Consider the following 19877-nt stretch of genomic DNA (forward strand, 5'->3'; position numbering starts at 1 on the left):
AATCCTGTATTGCCCTAATAACAAAACTGGTTATGGACACAATCAAAACCAGAAAGTTATAGACCAATTACCTTGATGAACACAGACAAAAAATTCTCAATAGAATACTTGCAAACTGAATTCACAACACATTACAATGATCGTATGTCATAATCAAGATGGTTTCATTTTAGGAATGAAAGGATAGTTCAACATATGCAAATTGATAAATGTAATACAACACATAAACAGAATAAGAAAAAAAATCACATGATCATTTCAATAAATGCAGAAATGCCTTCAGCAGAATTTGACATCCCTTTATGACAAAAGCTCTGAAGAAATCAGGACTAGAAGGAATGTACTACAAAATAATAAAGGATCTACATAACAAATCTATAGTCAACATCTTACTAATGTGGAAAACTGAAACCATTTCTGCTGAAGTCAGGAACAAGACAAGGCTGTCTACTTTCTCTACTCACTCAATATAGTGTGCTTGAATTCCTAGCCAAAGAAATAAAGGAAAGAGAGAAAGAAATAAAAGGTGAACAAATAGGAAAGGAAGCAGTCAAATTATCCCTGTATGTAGATTATGTAATACTATATATAAAAGACCCTAAAAACCCCAACAAAAAAACTCTTAAATCTCTAAAAAACACTTTTGTCAAAGTAGTGAAATTCAGTTAATATACAAAAATCAGTAACTTTACTATATACCAAAAACAAACAGGTTGAAAAAGAAATCAGGAAAGTAATATCACTCACAATATCCTCAAAAAAGTAAAATACCTAGGAATAAACTTAACTAAGGAAACGCTAGAACTCTACAACTAGAGCTATGAAACACTGAAGAAAGAAGTTGAGGAAGACATTAGATGGTGGGAAGACCTCTTATTTTCATGGATTAGCAGAATTATTATTGAGAAAATGGCTATACTACTGAAACAAATCTACAGTTTCAATGCAGTACTCATGAAAATACCAGTGACATTCCTCACAGAAATAGAAAAATCAATCCTAAAATTTTTATGGAAGCAAAAAGCCCCAAAATACCTAAATCAATCTTGTGCAAAAACAGCAATGCTGGAGGTATCACAATGCCTGATTTCAAATTACACTGCAGAGCAATAGAAACAAAAACAGCATGACACCAGGAAAAAAAAAAGACACATATACTAATGGAATAGAATAGAAGACCCAGAAATAATCCCAAATAGCTATTACCATATGAATTTTGACAAAAGAACTAAAAACATACATAGACCTGTTCGACAAATGGTGTTTAGAAATTTGGATAGCAACATGTAGAAGACTGAAACTAGACCCCTATCTCTTACCCTGTACAAAAATCAATTCAGAATAGATCAAAGATCTTTATGTAAGACCTGAAACTTTGAAAGTCCTACAGAAAAATATGGGCAAAATGCTTGAAAATCTAGGCATAGGCCAATGACTGAGGTTGCATTTCATCAGTCAGAATGACCATCACCAAGAAAACAAACTACAGAGTCTGGTGAGGATGTGGGAAAAAAAGGAACCTTATCCACTGTTGGTGGAACTCAGTATGGAGTCTCCTCAAGAATCTAAGCATGGAACTACCATTTGATCCTGCTGTGCCACTCTTGGGCATCCATTTGAAGAACTGTAAGCCAACCTACTACAGAGATATCTGCACACCAATGTTTATTGCAGCACTATTCACAGTAAAGCCATAGCCTCCCTAATTAGATACATGAATGATGAGAACCAGCTTCCTTTAAAAATAACTGTTTGGTGGCTGTTCTCTGTGGGTCAAGTATAATGGCTGCCTAAGTTTCATTGAGAATTATGGATTATTACAGCAACAGGGACCAGGTTGATAGGGATAGGCATGTAAATTAAGCCAAAGAGCAGGTGCAGCACCACATCCAGGCAAACTTTGACAAACATCCTGCTCCATCATTATCCTGGAGTAATGGCTGACCAGTTAGTCAGTAGCCAATATTCCCCAGAAAACAGCCCCAACAGGGACTTTCTCAACCCTAGAGGTTACTTACATAATAATAATTAATTAATTATAATATAATACATTATAATGAGAGGTTACATCTCATTATAACTGCAGTTTCACGCATGCACCTCTCCTCAAGCCATCATTTTGGCTCTGAGAATACCTTCTTAGGTAAACCACTTTCTGTTCTTGGAAATGTCTTCCCATTTCTTGGAAAAACTCCACAATTACATACATATTTTTTCTTTTTTTTGGTTCTGGGGCTTGAACTCAGAGCCTTCACCTTGAGCCACTCCACCAGCCCTATTCATATGAAGGGTTTTTCAAGATAGGATCTTGTGAGTTATTTTTCTCTGACTGGTGTCAAATCACAATCCTCCTGATATCCACCTCCTAAGTAGCTGGGATTACAGACATGAGCCACTGGTGCTCAGCTACATACAAATTCTTAACATAATCATTAAACCTTTTTCATGAAAGTACCTAGAACCTGGGATCTCAGGGCACTTGTCTGCTTTGTCAAGGTGCTACTCTCAGTTTCCTTTGAGGGTGTACCATCCTTTTGTAATCACTTCAGCTTCAGTAGAATCTAACTTCTGCTTAAATAAATCTATTCTGTTAAAAACTCCTTGTGTGTCTACCCCTGAAATCGTTCTTTGGCAAGACAGAGAACCTGTCACCCATCTCCCCTGACAAGGTGACAGTGGTGAACTACCAGAGTCAAGGGGGTTACAAGGGTAATGACATTAATGTATGGCAAGGATGACTGTTAAGGAGAATTTGAGCCTGAGAAACTTTATTGGTGGCTAATTTACCACAGCATCCTGCAGAATGAATTGAACAGCCTTCAACTATATATTAGGAAAAAGTAGCCATAAACCCAATGTAAGTCATTATAATGGTAAGTCATGGCCTCTTACCTAGTTTCCAGACCAAAGCCAGTTCACAGACTGGAACCTCCTAATTAATTCTTGGGGAAGAACCCTCCAACACCTCCACAAATACATACTCTAAGTCTTCTCACCCTTCACCCAAAAATGTCTGTTGCTGAGGGGCTGATATAGTGACTCAAGTGGTAGAACACCTGCCTAACAGGTGCAAAGTCCTGGGTTTAAACCCCAGTCCTGCAAAAATAAAAATATGTTGTCATTTAATATAGCAACCATGCATGGAGGAAAAAAGAAATACTCAAACTTTTTGGGAATTAGAATTATTGTCTAATGTCAGCAATAACCTAGAACTTGGTCCAAATAAAAATTATTGGACCTCATTTCAGAACTATCATATTGGAAACCCCTTGGGTAGGGCCCTGCAGTCTGTTTTTACAGCCTTCCAAGTGATACTAAAGCAGGCCAAAGTTTGTGTACCATTGTTTTAAGAGTAGTAACTGCCACTTGCCTGAGGGTAGGGCCTGAGGGTATGGGGAGTTCCTGGTTCTTGAGGGAAGAGCTTGACCAATCTTCTGATGGAAATTGTTGGCACTGAGACAGGTGAAGAATGAAAGTAGCCAGGCAAGGGGAGGATTCCCAGCACATGGTATGCTGTGTGAAATACATCTGCTTCCCTTCTCTTCACAAGGGATGGAGGAGCTTGTGTACAGTCAGACAAAACCCATTTTATTTTTACTGAAAAAAAATTAATGCTATCTCAACTGGGGAAGGGAACCAGAACCCTAGAAGACAGCCTTCATTTGGAGTGCCTCAGTTTCTGCTTCAAGTATCACAGCATCTGGTTTAAGTAGCCTCTTGGACTGTGATCTGATTTGAACCTATCACTGAATTAGGTTGAAGCTCAATACGGAACCTATTAGCAAACTGTAGTATCCAATTCAGATTTTTTTTCTTTTCTCCCAATTCAGGTTTTTAAAAAGCAATTTTTTACTTTTGATAATATTTACTATAAAATAGGTATTTTTTCTGTTTTATGAATTTAAACTAAAGAAAAACTTATCAAGGTGCTGGTGGCTCACACCTGTAATTCTAGCTACTTGGGAGGCTAAAATGCAGAATAGTACAGATCAAGGCCAACTGGAACAAATAGTTCCCAAGACCCCATCTCCAAAATAACCAGAGCAAAATGAACTGGAGATACGGCTCTAGGATACCTGTTTTACAAGCATGAAGCTCTGAGTATATAGCAGTACTCACTGCAACAAATGAAGTCTAACACTATCCTGAAGACATTTTTTGTAGCTAGCTAACTTTCCATTTACTTTGAGAAACACCAGGTCAATTATGTAAGAAAAATGGTCTTTTCTATCAAAGTATTTGTTACTCTCTTAGATTACTTAAAAATTCCTCAAATCGCCATCTTAGGTGACTTGCATGTTTGAAAGGTCCTTGCTTCTTCCTCTGGATTCCTGTTACAACTCCATTTGGCCCACCAAACTGCATGTCCTAACCCATCCTCCCAAGTTTTTAGCCAATCAGGAATGATTGTGAATCTTTGACCTGGACAAATCCCAGGTGAGGGGCAGGTACAACTGAATCAGAGATATAAGGTGGAGCCACACAGTCAGCCATTTTTTGCTTGCATGTTTGCTTAGCTGGAGTGAGCACATGCTTGTACCCTTTTGATCAAAAGAAATTGCCTTGTCAAGATTTTCTCTGTCTCTTGTGTGTCTGTTTTCAGCACAAGAGGGTCTTTAATTTCAACAACTAGTAGAGGAATTTGTTGAACTCACTGATGACCCAAAAAGGAGTTAGCATTGTATTTTTTCTAGTTGTGTTATTTCTACAATCTATTTAAGAGAGATCGCATCATAAAGCTTAATGTGGCTCTCATTTATTTAAAGTCACTTAAGAGAAAAGTGATCAGTGAGAATCTGGGGATGTGTACAAAAGACAGTAAGCAATGAAGTTTGCATAAATAATTGGGCTTGAGGCACGCAAATAAACAAAACATGGGATGTTCCCACCAGTGAGCAAGGGCTAGGTTGAAAGTTGTCAAGATGAGAAACCTGCCTTGGCAGGGGCTGATGAAGCAAAGAAAGCTCCAGAAAAGACAACACGTCACTGAAGCCTTTGGATGATGGAGTGATAAGGCATAGATTCATCTTAAAGCAGGGGACAAAGAAATGGGGTCTTGTTTTTTTTTTTCTTTTATTATTCATATGTGCATACAAGGCTTGGTTCATTTCTCCCCCCTGCCCCCACCCCCTACCTTACCACCCACTCCCCCCTCCTCTCCCCCCCCAATACCCAGCAGAAACTATTTTGCCCTTATTTCTAATTTTGTTGTAGAGAGAGTATAAGCAATAATAGGAAGGAACAAGGGTTTTTGCTGGTTGAGATAAGGATAGCTATACAGGGCATTGACTCACATTGATTTCCTGTGCATGGGTGTTACCTTCTAGGTTAATTCTTTTTGATCTAACCTTTTCTCTAGTGCCTGTTCCCCTTTTCCTATTGGCCTCAGTTGCTTTAAGGTATCTGCTTTAGTTTCTCTGCATTAAGGGCAACAAATGCTAGCTAGTTTTTTAGGTGTCTTACCTATCCTCACCCCTCCCATGTGTGCTCTCGCTTTTATCATGTGCTCATAGTCCAATCCCCTTGTTGTGTTTGCCCTTGATCTAATGTCCACATATGAGGGAGAACATACGATTTTTGGTCTTTTGGGCCAGGCTAACCTCACTCAGATTGATGTTCTCCAATTCCATCCATTTACCAGCGAATGATAACATTTCGTTCTTCTTCATGGCTGCATACAATTCCATTGTGTATAGATACCACATTTTCTTAATCCTTCATCAGTGCTGGGGCATCTTGGCTGTTTCCATAACTTGGCTATTGTGAATAGTGCCACAATAAACATGGATGTTCAGGTGCCTCTGGAGTAACAGTCTTTTGGGTATATCCCCAAGAGTGGTATTGCTGGATCAAATGGTAGATCGATGTCCACCTTTTTAAGTAGCCTCCAAATTTTTTTCCAGAGTGGTTGTACTAGTCTACATTCCCACCAACAGTGTAAGAGGGTTCCTTTTTCCCTGCATCCTCGTCAACACCTGTTGTTGGTGGTGTTGCTGATGATGGCTATTCTAACAGGGGTGAGGTGGAATCTTAGCGTGGTTTTAATTTGCAAGAAATGGAGTCTTGTAAAAGAAGAAGACAGCTTTTCTAGCTGGCCATGAAACATGACTTGCAAAAAGTCACAAGACCAAGAAAAGTGAGTTGACGCTCTTCTTCCTGCCTTGGGTATACCACTTATCATCATTTTTTTGCCTGGTTAATTTTTATTCCTCTTTCATTCTCAGTTTAAATGTCTGTTCCAGTATTACACTGCCAGGACCTTAACATCAACACAATCCACCAATCTGATTCAGATTTCCCATTTTACTTATATGGAAATTCCCTATTCCTGGGACCTCCCCAGTCCTTATCTCTAGCAAAAGTTACTCATTTTGCTCTTTAAGAAACTGCCAAACTGTTGTCCAGAGTAGTTGTATTATTTTATATTTGAACCATCCATATAAGAGGGATCCAGTTTTGCCACATTCTTGCCAACATTTCATGTCACCAATTTTTATTCTAGCTATTCTGAGAGTGACGAAGGCTAGAAAATAGGGAAAGATTGGAACTTTAACCTAGAGCATTTCAGATTAGACACCCTCTCTCATTTCCTCTGAACCTCTCATTCAATTGCAAGGACTCCTTTTCAATTGCAAGTCCTCTGCTAGCTGCAGAGTTAGGCAAAAAATTCTATGGAAACTTCCAGATAACTGTGAAGTTAGGGTACCTACGAATTAGTGTAAGTGTGTGCAGAGTGATCCATCATCCTTGCCCACCGACTGCCCAAACTCCTTTCTACTCACTGGTTATTGTGATCAGAAAGGGCTCATATCTTTCTCCTCCCATAGATTATTACAGTTTTAAATGCCTTGAAACAGAGAGCACACTCTCTGCTCCCTTTTCCTGCTTCCATCCCACCTGCCAGATGGGACCCCACCATTGTCTTTTCCTAACCTTTAATGAACTCTGTTACCTCCCTAACTGTATCCAGGTGTCTTGCCTGGATACTTCAATGCCTGACACAAAGAATTTAGAAATCTTCTGATCAGAGACTACAAGAGCCTACAACAAAAGTGGTATTTCACTGTATTTTTTTAATTTATATTTCCCTAGTAGCTAATATGATTGGACATCTCTACATGTGTTTATTTGCCATCTCTGTACCCTTTTCAATGAAATGTCTATTTATATCTCTTGCCTATTTCCTTTCTTTTTTCACATGACCAAATTTATTTTTATTTTGAGTATAAAGGAACTGAAGCCCTACCAGAAGAGAGTAAAAGACATGAACCAAGTGTTGTCAACAAAAAGCATGCACAGGTATTCTTTACAGGACTCTAGCACACAGGAACTAGAATTGCTCAAAGATGTGGACATGACCCACCAGAAGCATGAAAGAAACATGAATGTCTGGAAAATGTCCCCAGAAATGGAATTTCCACAGGCAGTGCCAGTGTTCACTGTGGCAGGATTCTAACCCAGGTTAATGGGAAGCAAAATTTATCTTACAAAGACATGGGAATATAATATTGCTGAGCCCTACCACTTGGTCAGTTTCTTAAGATTATTTGCTATCAAAAAGATAAACAAAATTTAGTCATGAGCTCTTGGTGCCTTGATTCAACTGTACCCTGATCCAATTCCAGGGACTGCTCTGAGTGTGCTTTACTTTAAAAAGTAAAGGAAGAAACTGAAGTTAAAAACACAAAATAAATAACCTGGAATACATGTTTGGACGCATGTATTTATCTTGGACATCAACAGCAGATATTGTGCTTTGTCATATCACTTAAAACAAGGACTAGAGCATGGGGAAGTATTGCAGTCAAGGACAGGAAGCCAGAGGTCACAGGAGGGTAGTCATGACTCAAGTGCCAACATCCATGTCCAAGGGCTTCGTTTCTTCCTGGGTGTTTCCTGTGGAATTGCCTACAAGTCCCAATGTTCTCCATCCTTTACTTATGTCCACACAGCTACTCAAGCCCCATTCCTATTCCTCACCCTCTAACCCATATAAATACCCCAACAGAGCATGGATACCATGCCTTTTGGTGTGGAAGGATGAAAAACACTACATGCCCACTCCAATGAGCTGTCTGGATGCTCAAGGTCAATAAGTAACAATTTCTCAAGGGGCTTTGACTAGTTCATTTAAAAAATAAGCACCTCTGCCACCTTCCACCCCACTCCCCACAATACGACATATGTATTGACTATGCTGCGTTGTTCTTGGTACACATGACAAAGTCAGGTCTCGATCTTGGTTTAAATACACATCAATGTGACTATGCAGAGAACTAGAACTCCCCGTTAACTGTCAACAACTCTCTGGAGATATGCATTTACAGCCACATCTCTATGCTAATTTTGGTTGCATGGTCATTGCAACCAAGCCAGTACTTTTCCTTCTTTCTTTCAGCAAGCTCCTCCACTTCAAAGCCCATCACACACTTGCTGGGATCAAACATACCACCATCCGCTCAGGCTCAGCAAAGCTGGTTGTGCCCTACTGAGCAGCCACCTCAGTCACTTTCTTTCCCTCCAACAGTCAACGTGACTTTCCAAGCAGAAGTGTCCCTCTGTCCTAAAAGTGTTTGTAAAACCACCATCAGAGTTGCCTTGGAGAAGGGTGTGGAGCCCATCAGGCAGTGACATCCAGAAAGGACACAGTCCTCATTTGATCTCAAAGAACACACAACATACACACTCCCATGGGTACACTATAAAAGGGGGAAACATTTTTGTTTACCAACTCAGACCAAGAGCTCATAAAATGCAATGTCTCGTCTGGGGCCAGAAGTGATTTCTCATGTCTTTCCTTGCTGATCCTCAGATAGCTGCAGTTGTAAAACTTGGGCCTGATTCTGACAGTGGAAGTGACACACACTGGCCTCTTCTCTGTCTATGCAGAGGGAAGCCTATTTTTGGGATGTGAATGGAGATAGGACAGTGTCAAGGGCTTGTTTCCCTCTGTATGTCCCTCTAACAGTTTCTGGAAGAACGGACCAGAAGACAGGTGACAGCCACTCTGTAGGCCTCCTCTCTGCCAGGTTGCTGCTTCACCTGGCTATGATGTCTACTGGACCCAACTCAGTGGTGCCCCTCCACCCTTCCCCCCCTCACACACAGGAGCAGGCGTGGCCTTCCTCTCCTCTTAGCCTCTCCCCTGAGGATTTGGTCATGCTACCCTAAGAATGCCAACCCTTAGTCACTGCCACCACACTTCCAGACAGCATAGACTACATCAGAAACAGAAGCAACGGGGAACACACAGTGTGATTTCAAATATTGTCTTCCACAGGAAACTTGAAAGGAAGCTGTGCTTGCTTTGAAGTAATCAAAGAAGAGTTTGCCCTTGGACTGTCCCAGGAAGCAGCTGTCCCTGGGGAAGAGGAGGGCCTGGAAAGGCAGGGCCAGCCTCTCTGCCTTCCTTGGCACTGTCGCTACTTGTGCTTCCCCACCTGTTCATATGAGGGCGGGGCGTGTTGTAATAAGAGGGAGGGGGTAGATAGGTCATGCCTCCCTGGGGTGTATTGGGTTGGACTTGGAAAGCCATTACCATGGTGTTCCCAACAGGATTCATTCCCAGTCCTTCAGGATAGGTGTAATATGGTGGCACCGACTGCTGGGTCCCTGCAGCAGGGTTTGGGGGCTGAATGGTGTAGGACAAGTTGTACACAGGCTCCTGGATCAGTGGTGGCAGGTACATGCACCTGCAGATGAAGCAGCTCACTCCACAGCAGACGAGCACCCCCATCATCAGGAGGGACCCAAAGTACCACAACCTCCGCATGGAGAAGGCCCTCACACAGCACCCGGTGCTGCAGCAGTCCTCATGGGAAGGGCACGTGTAATATGTTGGCGAGAATTCTTCAAAATGCCAGCAATGTTTTTTGGCTTCTGAGCACTCCACCAGCAGTCCAACCAGCAGTGCCGCAGCCCTCCCGGGAAGCCGGCTCATGACTCCCGAGTCCTGTTCTGGAGCCCACTTCAGGGTTGAAGCTCCAGTTAGGGCCCTGCCTCACATGGTGGGGTGTGCAGGTGGACAACAGCCCCACACGGTGGGCGGACAGGTGGACAACAGTCCCACACGGTGGGCGGACAGGTGGACAACAGTCCCTGGTCCACGCGCCAGACAGCGGGAGCCAGGTCTCAGCCGCCCGCTCCGATCACCTCTTGCTCATTTTCTAACTGAATTATTTTTAGTATTTCGTTTCGAGAGTTCTTTTTGCACATATGTGAGAGCTCTTTGTCACATACGTGACTTGTAATTATTTTCTCTCCTTCTATAGCTTGTTTTTTCATTCTCTTAATTAGGATTCTTTATAAAGAAAACTTTTTAAAATTTTATTGAAGTCCAACTTAATCAGTTTTTACTTTTAAGGGTCATAATTTAGGGAACAAGTCTTTGTCTAGCCTTGTATCCCAAAGAGTTCTGTCCAACTAAAGGAATAATTTTAAGTTTTACATCCATGGCCCATGTGAGTTAAACTTTGTAAAAAATTGAAATTATTTTAATTCAAGTAAAATCAAGGTCTCAGTCGCTCCTATTCGTAGTGCTTTAAATCACTGATGACCTGACATGAAAGCAGGATCAATAGAGAGTTTCTGTATGAGGAGTTGCTGGGTCTGATGTGGCTACTGATTTAATATAAACATTCAATCAACTAGATGTCCTGATTAACATTTCAAACTTTAGTTGCTGAATGTCTTTTGAAAAAGTTAATCTTGGTTTGCATTGTAATTGACCTTCTTGACTTTAAATTTTGTAGGAGTGAAAATTATTCTGAGGGTTGGTGATCTGTTTTATGGCATTATGGGAGAATAGAAGGTCAAAGATTAGGCTGCATGAGTTAGTTACTGCTTACACTGGGGAAGTTTACTGGAAGTTCTCTATCCACTTATTGTGGTATCAGAGGAAGAGTGAGGAGAGAGAGCCTCATCAGGATGGTGGAGGGCACAGAGTCTGAAGGCAGACTTTCTGAGCTTGCCACTTACTTTGCTCTGTGACTTAAACTGGGTATGAGTAATTAGTACCTTGTAAGGTTGTGATGCTCACTTAGATACTCACTTAGAACAGAGTTGGTACATAGTAGGCACTCGGTAAAACGTGGCAATTATTACCCCTAAAGTATCAATTTTATGTGAAAGTGAGTGAAGTATAAGACACACATGGTTCTATTCGGCATATAATCAAAATTCAAATCAGGTGAGAAAAAAAAAGAATTAACCTAGAAGGTAACACACACACACAGGAAATTAATATGAGTCTACTCCCTGTATAGCTATCCTTATCTCAACCAGCAAAAACCCTTGTTCCTTCCTATTATTGCTTATACTCTCTCTACAACAAAATTAGAAATAAGGGCAAAATAGTTTCTGCTGGGTATTGAGGGGGTAGGGAGGGAGAGGGAGGGGGCGGAGTGGGTGGTAAGGGAGGGGGTGGGGGCAGGGGGGAGAAATGACCCAAGCCTTGTATGCACATATGAATAATAAAATTTAAAAAAAGATCTTTGAATGTAAAAAAAAAGAAGCTTCAGACAAACTTTATTCAGTCACTCCTCTATATTGGCAGGATCCACATCTGTGAACTCAAACTGATAGATGAGGAGACAGAAAAATTATGTTATTTTAATAAGTTTTAAAAGACATGGGAGCAAGGAAGTAAAAACTTAAAAGCCAGAACAGCTAGCCCCCTCCCATCTTCTTTTAGATGCTAAATTACAAAAACAGGGATTCTTACAGGGGCTATGAGTATCTGCCTTCCTCTTAAAGATGTTAACAAGTTGCAAGGCTCCTTAAAGGATAGAGAGAAAGGCAAGTCATAAAACTCACCTGTTGTTCTCATGTTTTGGGTGGGCCTAGATGACATCTCCATGTTTAAGCACACATTTTAGCCACCCAGACCCATTGTCTAAATGATTAGAGGATGGTAGACATGACCTGTGTATTCCCCCATCTCAGGAAAGTAGAAGACCACAGGTACAAATCATCAGTTTGAGTCTTTACTTCTGTTTTCTGCATAGGGAACAGAAAATGTTTCTCCTTTCTCCCCTCTCATTTCTTCCTACTTTATCCTATTATATCTAAATAAATCCTTGTTTAAACTTCCACTGTGTGAGACTCTTCAATAAATTTGACTACATTTTCACATCTTGTTGAATTCTTCTCTTGTGGGATGCAAGTGTCTAGAAATCTTCTGACCAGAGTTTCCAAAGACAACCCATCCAGTAACACTTTCTCTGTCCTTCACCATGTCTCTTTATTTGGTGTTTAGGAGAGTGGCTGGTTCTTACATGTGGAATCCCAGGAGTCTGGGCCTTGTATTCAAAACTCTGGTTTCAATACTACACCATTTTATTTCAGCTACTTGAACATCTGTGGTACTTGGTATTCATAGGGTATCCAGGAACCAGTCCCCTTGTGGATACAGAAAGACTGCATTTGACTGTCCCATGTTGGGCCACCAGGTGTGGAGGGTCTACTGTTCTCAGCCAAGAAGCATGCTCTGAGAACATCACAAGAAACCCTGCTCATTCACTCAAAAACCTCTCTGGTTTGCTGTGTGTGGATGGCTTCAAAGTCTCCCAGCATGCAGAGTGTCCTTCCCAGACACCTTGCTTGGTTTATGTCTCTTACAAGCTTGGTGTTTGAAGGGCACACCTTCCTCCAGGTTAGCATGGTAATATAGCTTGTCACGTACCAACCTCTGAGCAGCAACTTCAGAAAAAAATAAAGTGTCTTCAGTTCATTCCCTTAGTTTGCTTTTTCAGGTTTTTTTTCCTTTTCTTTAATACTACAATTGCTTTAAAAAAAAACTAGTTTTCAATTTTCAACAGGCAACCTCAGACATTTATTTCGGTGTATATTTCTTTGGCTAGCATAAATATTTTAAAGGACAATGCAGTTAAGAAAGGTTTATGCTAGGTCCAGCCAGATAGAAGCAGCCTACACCTATTGTCTTCATTTGTTATCTCTGGCCCCAAAGCATTTGTGACCCCATGGTTTTATTTTTCTCTCTGCTTATAACAGGTCCATCTGAATACGTATTTCTTAAATTAAAGTTTGCAACCTTTATTTTGATTTCTCAGAATGTCTCCCGCCAAAGAACCTGAGTCTCACCATGACAGAAAATAGCCCATTTCCCCCTGAAATATTTATTTACTTACTAAAATTTACTTTAGTCTGTGTGTTGAAATGAAATGATTGAAAATGGTCAAATAGGAATTGCATTCTCATTTGTGATAAAAATTTAAGGAATTAAAGTATTTATCCTATTCTAAGTATTTTTATTGCTATAGCACGAAATAAAAATTACCCTTGTGGCTGAAATTTTTAACAATAAAAGTGATAATATTATTTCAGCTATAGCCTAAAATATTCTATTTTATTGACAAAAATATTATGGTTATAACTAAAATATAAAGGAAATAATATGATGGAATTAGACTTGAAGTAGAATATGAAAATCAAATGCTGATGTGTGACTAACAAAATATGAAGTTCAGGTGATGATTTTACTTAAACCATTGTAATAGGGAGAATGTTCACTAAAGGGGAATCTCTGATGCGCGAAGAGGGTAGGGTTTTATAGAAGAAAGGCAGATGGGGTGATATGCCCCTGTAATCCCAACTACTGAGGAGGCTAAAGCAGGACGACCATGAGTTTGGGGCCAGCCTAGGCAATATTCTGAGAACTTGTCTCAACAAAATATTTCTAAAATACATATAAAATAAAGTTATTGGGAGAGACTGGAGGTAAGCAGATAGGTAGCAGATAGACATAAGTGGTGACCACAGAGGAAGGAAAAAGTTACAATTAAACTTCCTAACTCCACAGGTGACTGGTTTCTGTCAAGATCAAAGTAGTTCATCGAAGTCAGGGGATATCACAGAATGCTTTGAAGTCAGTCACTCACCTAAAGATTAATTCTTTCTTTATTCAAAAGTAAGCCACACCCTAAATTTCAGCTAGCCCTGGGGCTAGGAGTTTCACAAAAGTAATCGCTTTAATTTAACAAGATAAAAAGTCCAGGCCCAAGAGATGTACCCTAAGCCTAGATAGACCAGGGGTTGAGAATTGCACACAGGTAATCTCTATCAGAGGGACCTGGGGCTGAGAATTCCTCAGTAAATGTTCCAGCTTCAAATGCTGATACTGTCTTTCTCACTCTAGAGACCACCTGCTTTCAATCTATTGAAAAGCGTACTCTGTTCGGAATAAACTTTACTATATTTTCCACTTTCACTGTATTTTCATGTTTCACCTGAATTCTTCTCTTGTCAGACACAAGGACCAAAGTCGATACCAGTGCTAAACTTTCTGGTGACACTATCTTTGCATAGAGAAGCAAATTGGTCATTTCTGGCTAGCTCTTTTTTGAATTAAAAAGGAGTGCAGTGCTTCTTAACCATCGCTGCTTTCTGGGTGCACAGGAAAGTTTAACATTGTCAAATGGAATGGGTTACCAGTATCTATGTTAAATCCTGTAGAATGTACACTGCAGCTTGAAAGTGAAATTCAGAGAAAGCAAAAGGTCATGGCCAGGTTGTGGTGGCATACACCTGTTATCCCAGGTACTCAGGAAGTGGCAGTAAGAGGATCATGATTCTGTTACCAGGGGGTTGTTCTCAGAAGATCCTGGCAGAGAAGTTCTAGGGTTCTTGTATCTCAGAACAAAGCATTGGACAGAGACACAGATTGCAAAGCAGTAGCAGAGTTTTATTAAAAGGGAAAAAGAAAGAATGGTGGGGTCTGGCCAGATGGCACAAAAGCCTCCATCCTTGTTCAAAGGGAAATTTATAAGTTTTAAGGGCAAACTAAAGGAAAAATCTGGGTGGTTTTTGCAGGAGGAGGTAGGGTGATTGACAGGTTTGATTGACAAGGTCTTGGTATATAACATGGGGCATTCTGCACATGGCATATGCTGATTCCCAGGTTTTTTATTGTATGCATGAGATGTGACCAGTATTCACAAGGTCTTAGGTAGAGGGCTTTATTTGAGAGGTCACATTGAGAACAGATTTCCTTTTACCTATTTTCCAGTCTGAACTGGCCAAGGTATTCCCCTATCTTTGGGGAATTGTACAACTGCAATCCTAACCATAAAATGACCAAGGATGGTGCAAGGGGGAGGGAGGGATAAGGAGGAATTCAGCATGGAATGACCTTTTGCTGAAGAGGGTCAAGTCCATTGGTGGCTTTTTTCCTTCCGTTACTAGCCTGCCTCAGTTCAAGGCCAGCCCAGGCAAAGGTAACACAAGACCCTATCTGAAAACCAAACAAAAACCCAAAAGACTTGGTGGTGTAGCTCAAGTGATAGAGTGCTTGACTAGCAAGTGAGACTCTGAGTTCAATCCCAATACTGGAAAAAAAACAACAACTTTGTTCATAATTTTTAAATTTATAGTTTTCTTAATAGTTATTTCTGCACTAAAATAGAGCAGCTGGCTGGGGGAGGGAGGAATGGTGTTAAAAAGTATTGTGTACTGACTTCCTCCAAAGAGCTCACTGAAATACCCTGCTGATAAAACAAGACTAAGTGTATTACTTTTGTACTGAAGGTAAATATCTTGAGAGAATTGCAGTGGTATTTCAGAATAGGAAGATCAAGGATAGGTATATGGAGAGTCTTAGGATATTGTTTATTTCTAGCAGTGTGGGACATTGAACCCAGGCCTTGTAGATATTAACCAAATGCTCTACCACTGGCTACATCCCAGCCCAGTATCAGCATTTGAATGTCTTAAAGTGACTCTTATGATGCAAGGATCTTGTCAAAATTCCAGGATATAACAGAGAGCATGAGTTGTGGAGGAATCTTGACAAAACTATTGTTTGATAAGCAACTGAATTTGGCCAAATGAGTCATCTATTGTCCTGAAAGGGGGGCTGAGTGAACTGTTTATTCCTCAGGAAAATTTAACAGTGAAGTTATATTCTGATTTAGAGCTTTATCTTCCTGGAGGCAAAAATTTCCAGCATAGTAAAGTCTTTTTGATATAAGGTCCAGTTTTGAATCCTGATAATTAAGCTGTATGAATGCAGATGGCCTTAGCTTTTCCTAAACATTGACTCTAAATAGTTCCTTTTGACCAAAACCACCAGTGTAGTCCACCAGCAAAAATGGGGGTCAGTGGTAATGTTTTAGCCCAAATTCAAATCACAATGGTCCACATAGGTCTGCGGTTATTTCCCAGATCCTTAATGTAGATTTGGAATAAACTAAGAACCCCTATATTGACTCTCTGGACTGTAGAGTAAGGAGTGAATTCCATTATCACAGAAAGACAAGTGGAAATCAGAAATTCTATACCCTATCAGGACAGTAAATCAAAAATAATACTGCCTCTGTGGGGAAATTAGAGGTGTTAGTAACGCCATAAACTTGAAAGATACACAATTTTTACCTATTCAGAAGATGCACAGATCTTAGGAAATTACTGTGAGTTATTGTGAAGCTAATCAGATGGTGATTCTAATCACAGTGTCAGTTACAGTCCACCTGGTAGGTCAGCCCTTGTCACCTGAGATGCAACTTACTAACTTGGAAGTCCTTTTTTTCCATAATTCTTGCAAGGACCACTGGAAACAATTCCAAGGCCAATGGTATGCCTTAATAATCTTGTCTCCAGAACGACATTAATTTCTTTACTCCATTATGTCATCTGTAATGATCTTGATTATCTTAACTTTCTATAAAATGTTCTGGGAACAAAACTTTTATTCTCATTCAATGGACTATTATGTACAAGGTGGCAGAAGTAGGGACAAAGGTTGTGAATAGGCATACCAACTGGGATTTATCCTCCAAGTTACTTACCACTGAATATTTATCTTCCATTAGTAGAACCTAATTCTGAGCTGGCACCTTTCAGCTCCTGACACCTTTCCTTTTGGAGAAGTAGTTAGCCACCTAGTGGCGGGTTAATTACATTGGATCCCTTCCACTCAATTGAAAAGCAATTTGACCTCACTGGATCAGACATTTATTGTAGACATTAACTTGCTTTCCTTACCTACAATGCCTCTGACAGCACCACTATCCATTCAGGTACACAATTCCTCAGATATCATCGAGATATTCTGCACACTGTTGCTTCTGATCAAGAAACTCATGACATACTTAAAAAGGGCAAAAATGGACTTGTGTCCATGGTACTGACTGGCTTTATACATATTCCACAACCCGGAAGCTGTTGACCTCAGTTTTGACACCAACTCGTTTATAATGTAGTTCAGAAACAAGATTAAAAAGATGGCATGCTATCTCAAAGAACATCCTATGTGCTTTGATGCAGTAATCAATCTGTGATATTTCTCCCACACACATACAATATTGGTACCATCAAATGAAAATTAAAACTTTTGAACTCCTCATGCTAGTAAACCAAAAGTCAGAAAAGATAGCAATTCTATGGGAATGGGGTGGGATGATTGATACTGATTACCAATGGAAACTGAGTTGTTCTTAAACTCAGGGATAAGGACTATTTCCTAAGGTAAGTGATTTTCTGGACACCATCAATGCTTCCATGTCTGAGAGTAAAATATAATAGAAAAGTATAGCCAACAAAGGGACCATTGAGTATTCATTCACACCAAATAAATTATCCCAAACAAGTGAGATTCTAGCTGAGGGTGAAGGACATAAGGATGAGAAGTGGAAAAAGAAAGTTTTAGGCCAGACACAGTGTCTTATACCTGTAATCCCAGCTACCCAGGAGGCAGAGATCAGGCAAGTCATGGTTCAAGGCCAGCCTGGGCAAAAAGTTGGTGATAACCACATCTCAACTGATATCTGAGCATGGTGCTGGGTACCTGTCTTCCAAGTTATGCAGGAGGCATAAATAGGAGGATTGCAGTCCAGGTTGGACCAGGCCAAAATATAAGAATTTATCTGAAAAATAACTAAATCAAAAAGTGGTGAAGGAGGAGGAGGAGGAGGAGGAGTTGTTTTAAACATCCAGTATGGCTTTACAGCCTGGTGCAGTGATGCATGACTTTTGTCCCAGGTACTTCAGAGGCTGAGGCAGAAGGATCACTTGAGACCAGGAGTTCAAGGCCAGCCTGAGAAACATAGTCTCCTAAAAATAAAATATATGCCTTCATGATCATTTGGCATGCTGATATGTTGGGAGGGGGATTTGTACATCCACGTAAGCTAATTTGTTCCCCTCTCTCCTCCTTCCTCTTATTATTTTAAAAAACCAATTGTTGGTGGTAGCTAACATTCAGGTGAGATTGTGACTGAATACTGGATAACTTTCCCTCAGATGGCTACCATGACTATTGAAGAATACCATGTACATATTTTAAGCAAAAGTACTGTGTAGTTGCTGCTATTTAATGGAAGTTCAAATATGGGTAAAATGGTGTGTGTGATGCTGACTGTGCTATTGGTAAAGTCACACCCAAGCTCCAAGCCCACTCTTCTGTCTGCTGGTTTCTGAGGCTCCAGCCTCATCATCAAGATTCACATGAGGATCTGCCATAGGGAAACTAGAAGGAGGTTGTGAGTTGGGAAGAAAGGAAAAGTAACTCTTCATGATTTCCTATTGTTCCTGTCAAAACCATCCCATCTGTGGTTCTTCATCCTAGCAGCTGGTTACACTGTAGATTTTTTTTCACCCTCCCAGAACCATTCTCTTCCTACCCCTTAGAGAAAAAAGCACTATCTCACCAGCTTCTGTTTCTCAGTGGTCTGAAACAGAGACCCTTCTTTGTTCTTATGGGTACCAGAACCAACTACACAGTATCCAGTTTGGGTCCCAGCTTTGCAAGCTCCACTCCTTCCTCTTGGCTCTGGATGTGTCACCACAGGGAAGGACAGATAAGTTTTCTCTGAGGTGTAGGTGACACCCTACAGGGCCCATGAGAGATAGAGGTACCAGCTGACTATATTCACTCCTCAGATGTATGAGCTCAGAGAACCCAGCTTTCAGTATTAATCCTCTCCCTCAGCATTACCTGGGCTAGTCTATGATCCCTAATATTCCTGTTTTACCTATTCAGTTCTTTAATATCTGGTTAGCAGTTCATTACACAAAAGTTCTCTTTTGAGTCAGACACAATGGTACATGCCTATAATTTCAGCATTTGGAAGACTGAGACAGATCACAAGTTTCAGGCCAGCCTTAGCTACATCCTAATAAGCAAAAAAAAATTATCTGTTGAAATAACTGCTGTGGTTTAATTCTAGTGGGATTCTGACTAATACATAAGTTTTAAAATCATAGCTCAAGTTTTGTCTATTTGTATTCCAATCTTCATCCTCCAAAACAGATGTTGTTTTTCTGTTGCAGAACTTAAAATATTAAAATTATTTGCAGCTGCCAGACAAGTTTGACACGTGGATAGGGCTTTTCAAATGTCTTCTTAGATATTACCTCATTCTATAAGGTTTTTGTGAGCAAGTGCTATGTATAAGGCACAAGACCAGGTGATGGTAATACAGAAATGAACAAGACATGACCCCTACAGACATAGCTTCTAAATAGTTGGAATATATTTTCATTTCTTAAAGTCTGTAATGGAACATGGAAAAGGCTATGAACTCTTCAAGAATTACAGAGACTCAATTTCTGTGATCTAGAAAGTTTCTGTTTAAGATCCATATTTATTAGCCTATATAATCTGTAAAATAATGTACAAAGCATATATAAATGGAAGAGGACAGTGCCCAGTACTTAGTAAGCACTCAGTAAAAGACAAGATACCAAGAAGAATTACGAATTAGAGTGAATTTAGTTCAAAGATGTTATAATCAATAATGATAGTAATAGCAATGCATTGATCCTTCATGAGGCTTTAGATTCACCTGTAGTGATCCCTCAATAATTTCTGTGAGGTAGGACTGGTGTTATGATTTTCATTTATTGACAAGGAAACAGACATT

General features: G+C 40.2%; 1 long non-coding RNA gene and 1 pseudogene across 1 annotated transcript in view; both read right to left on the reverse strand.

The window, feature by feature from the left end:
* The window catches only part of LOC141417974 (uncharacterized), a 253122-nt gene that overhangs the window by 11724 nt on the left and 221521 nt on the right, over window positions 1–19877 (reverse strand). The window lies entirely within an intron of this gene.
* LOC141418206 (WW domain binding protein VOPP1 pseudogene) lies at window positions 9423–9940 on the reverse strand (annotated as a pseudogene).

This window comes from Castor canadensis, chromosome 16 (genome assembly GCF_047511655.1).
Source record: "Castor canadensis chromosome 16, mCasCan1.hap1v2, whole genome shotgun sequence".
NCBI lineage: Eukaryota > Metazoa > Chordata > Mammalia > Rodentia > Castoridae > Castor > Castor canadensis.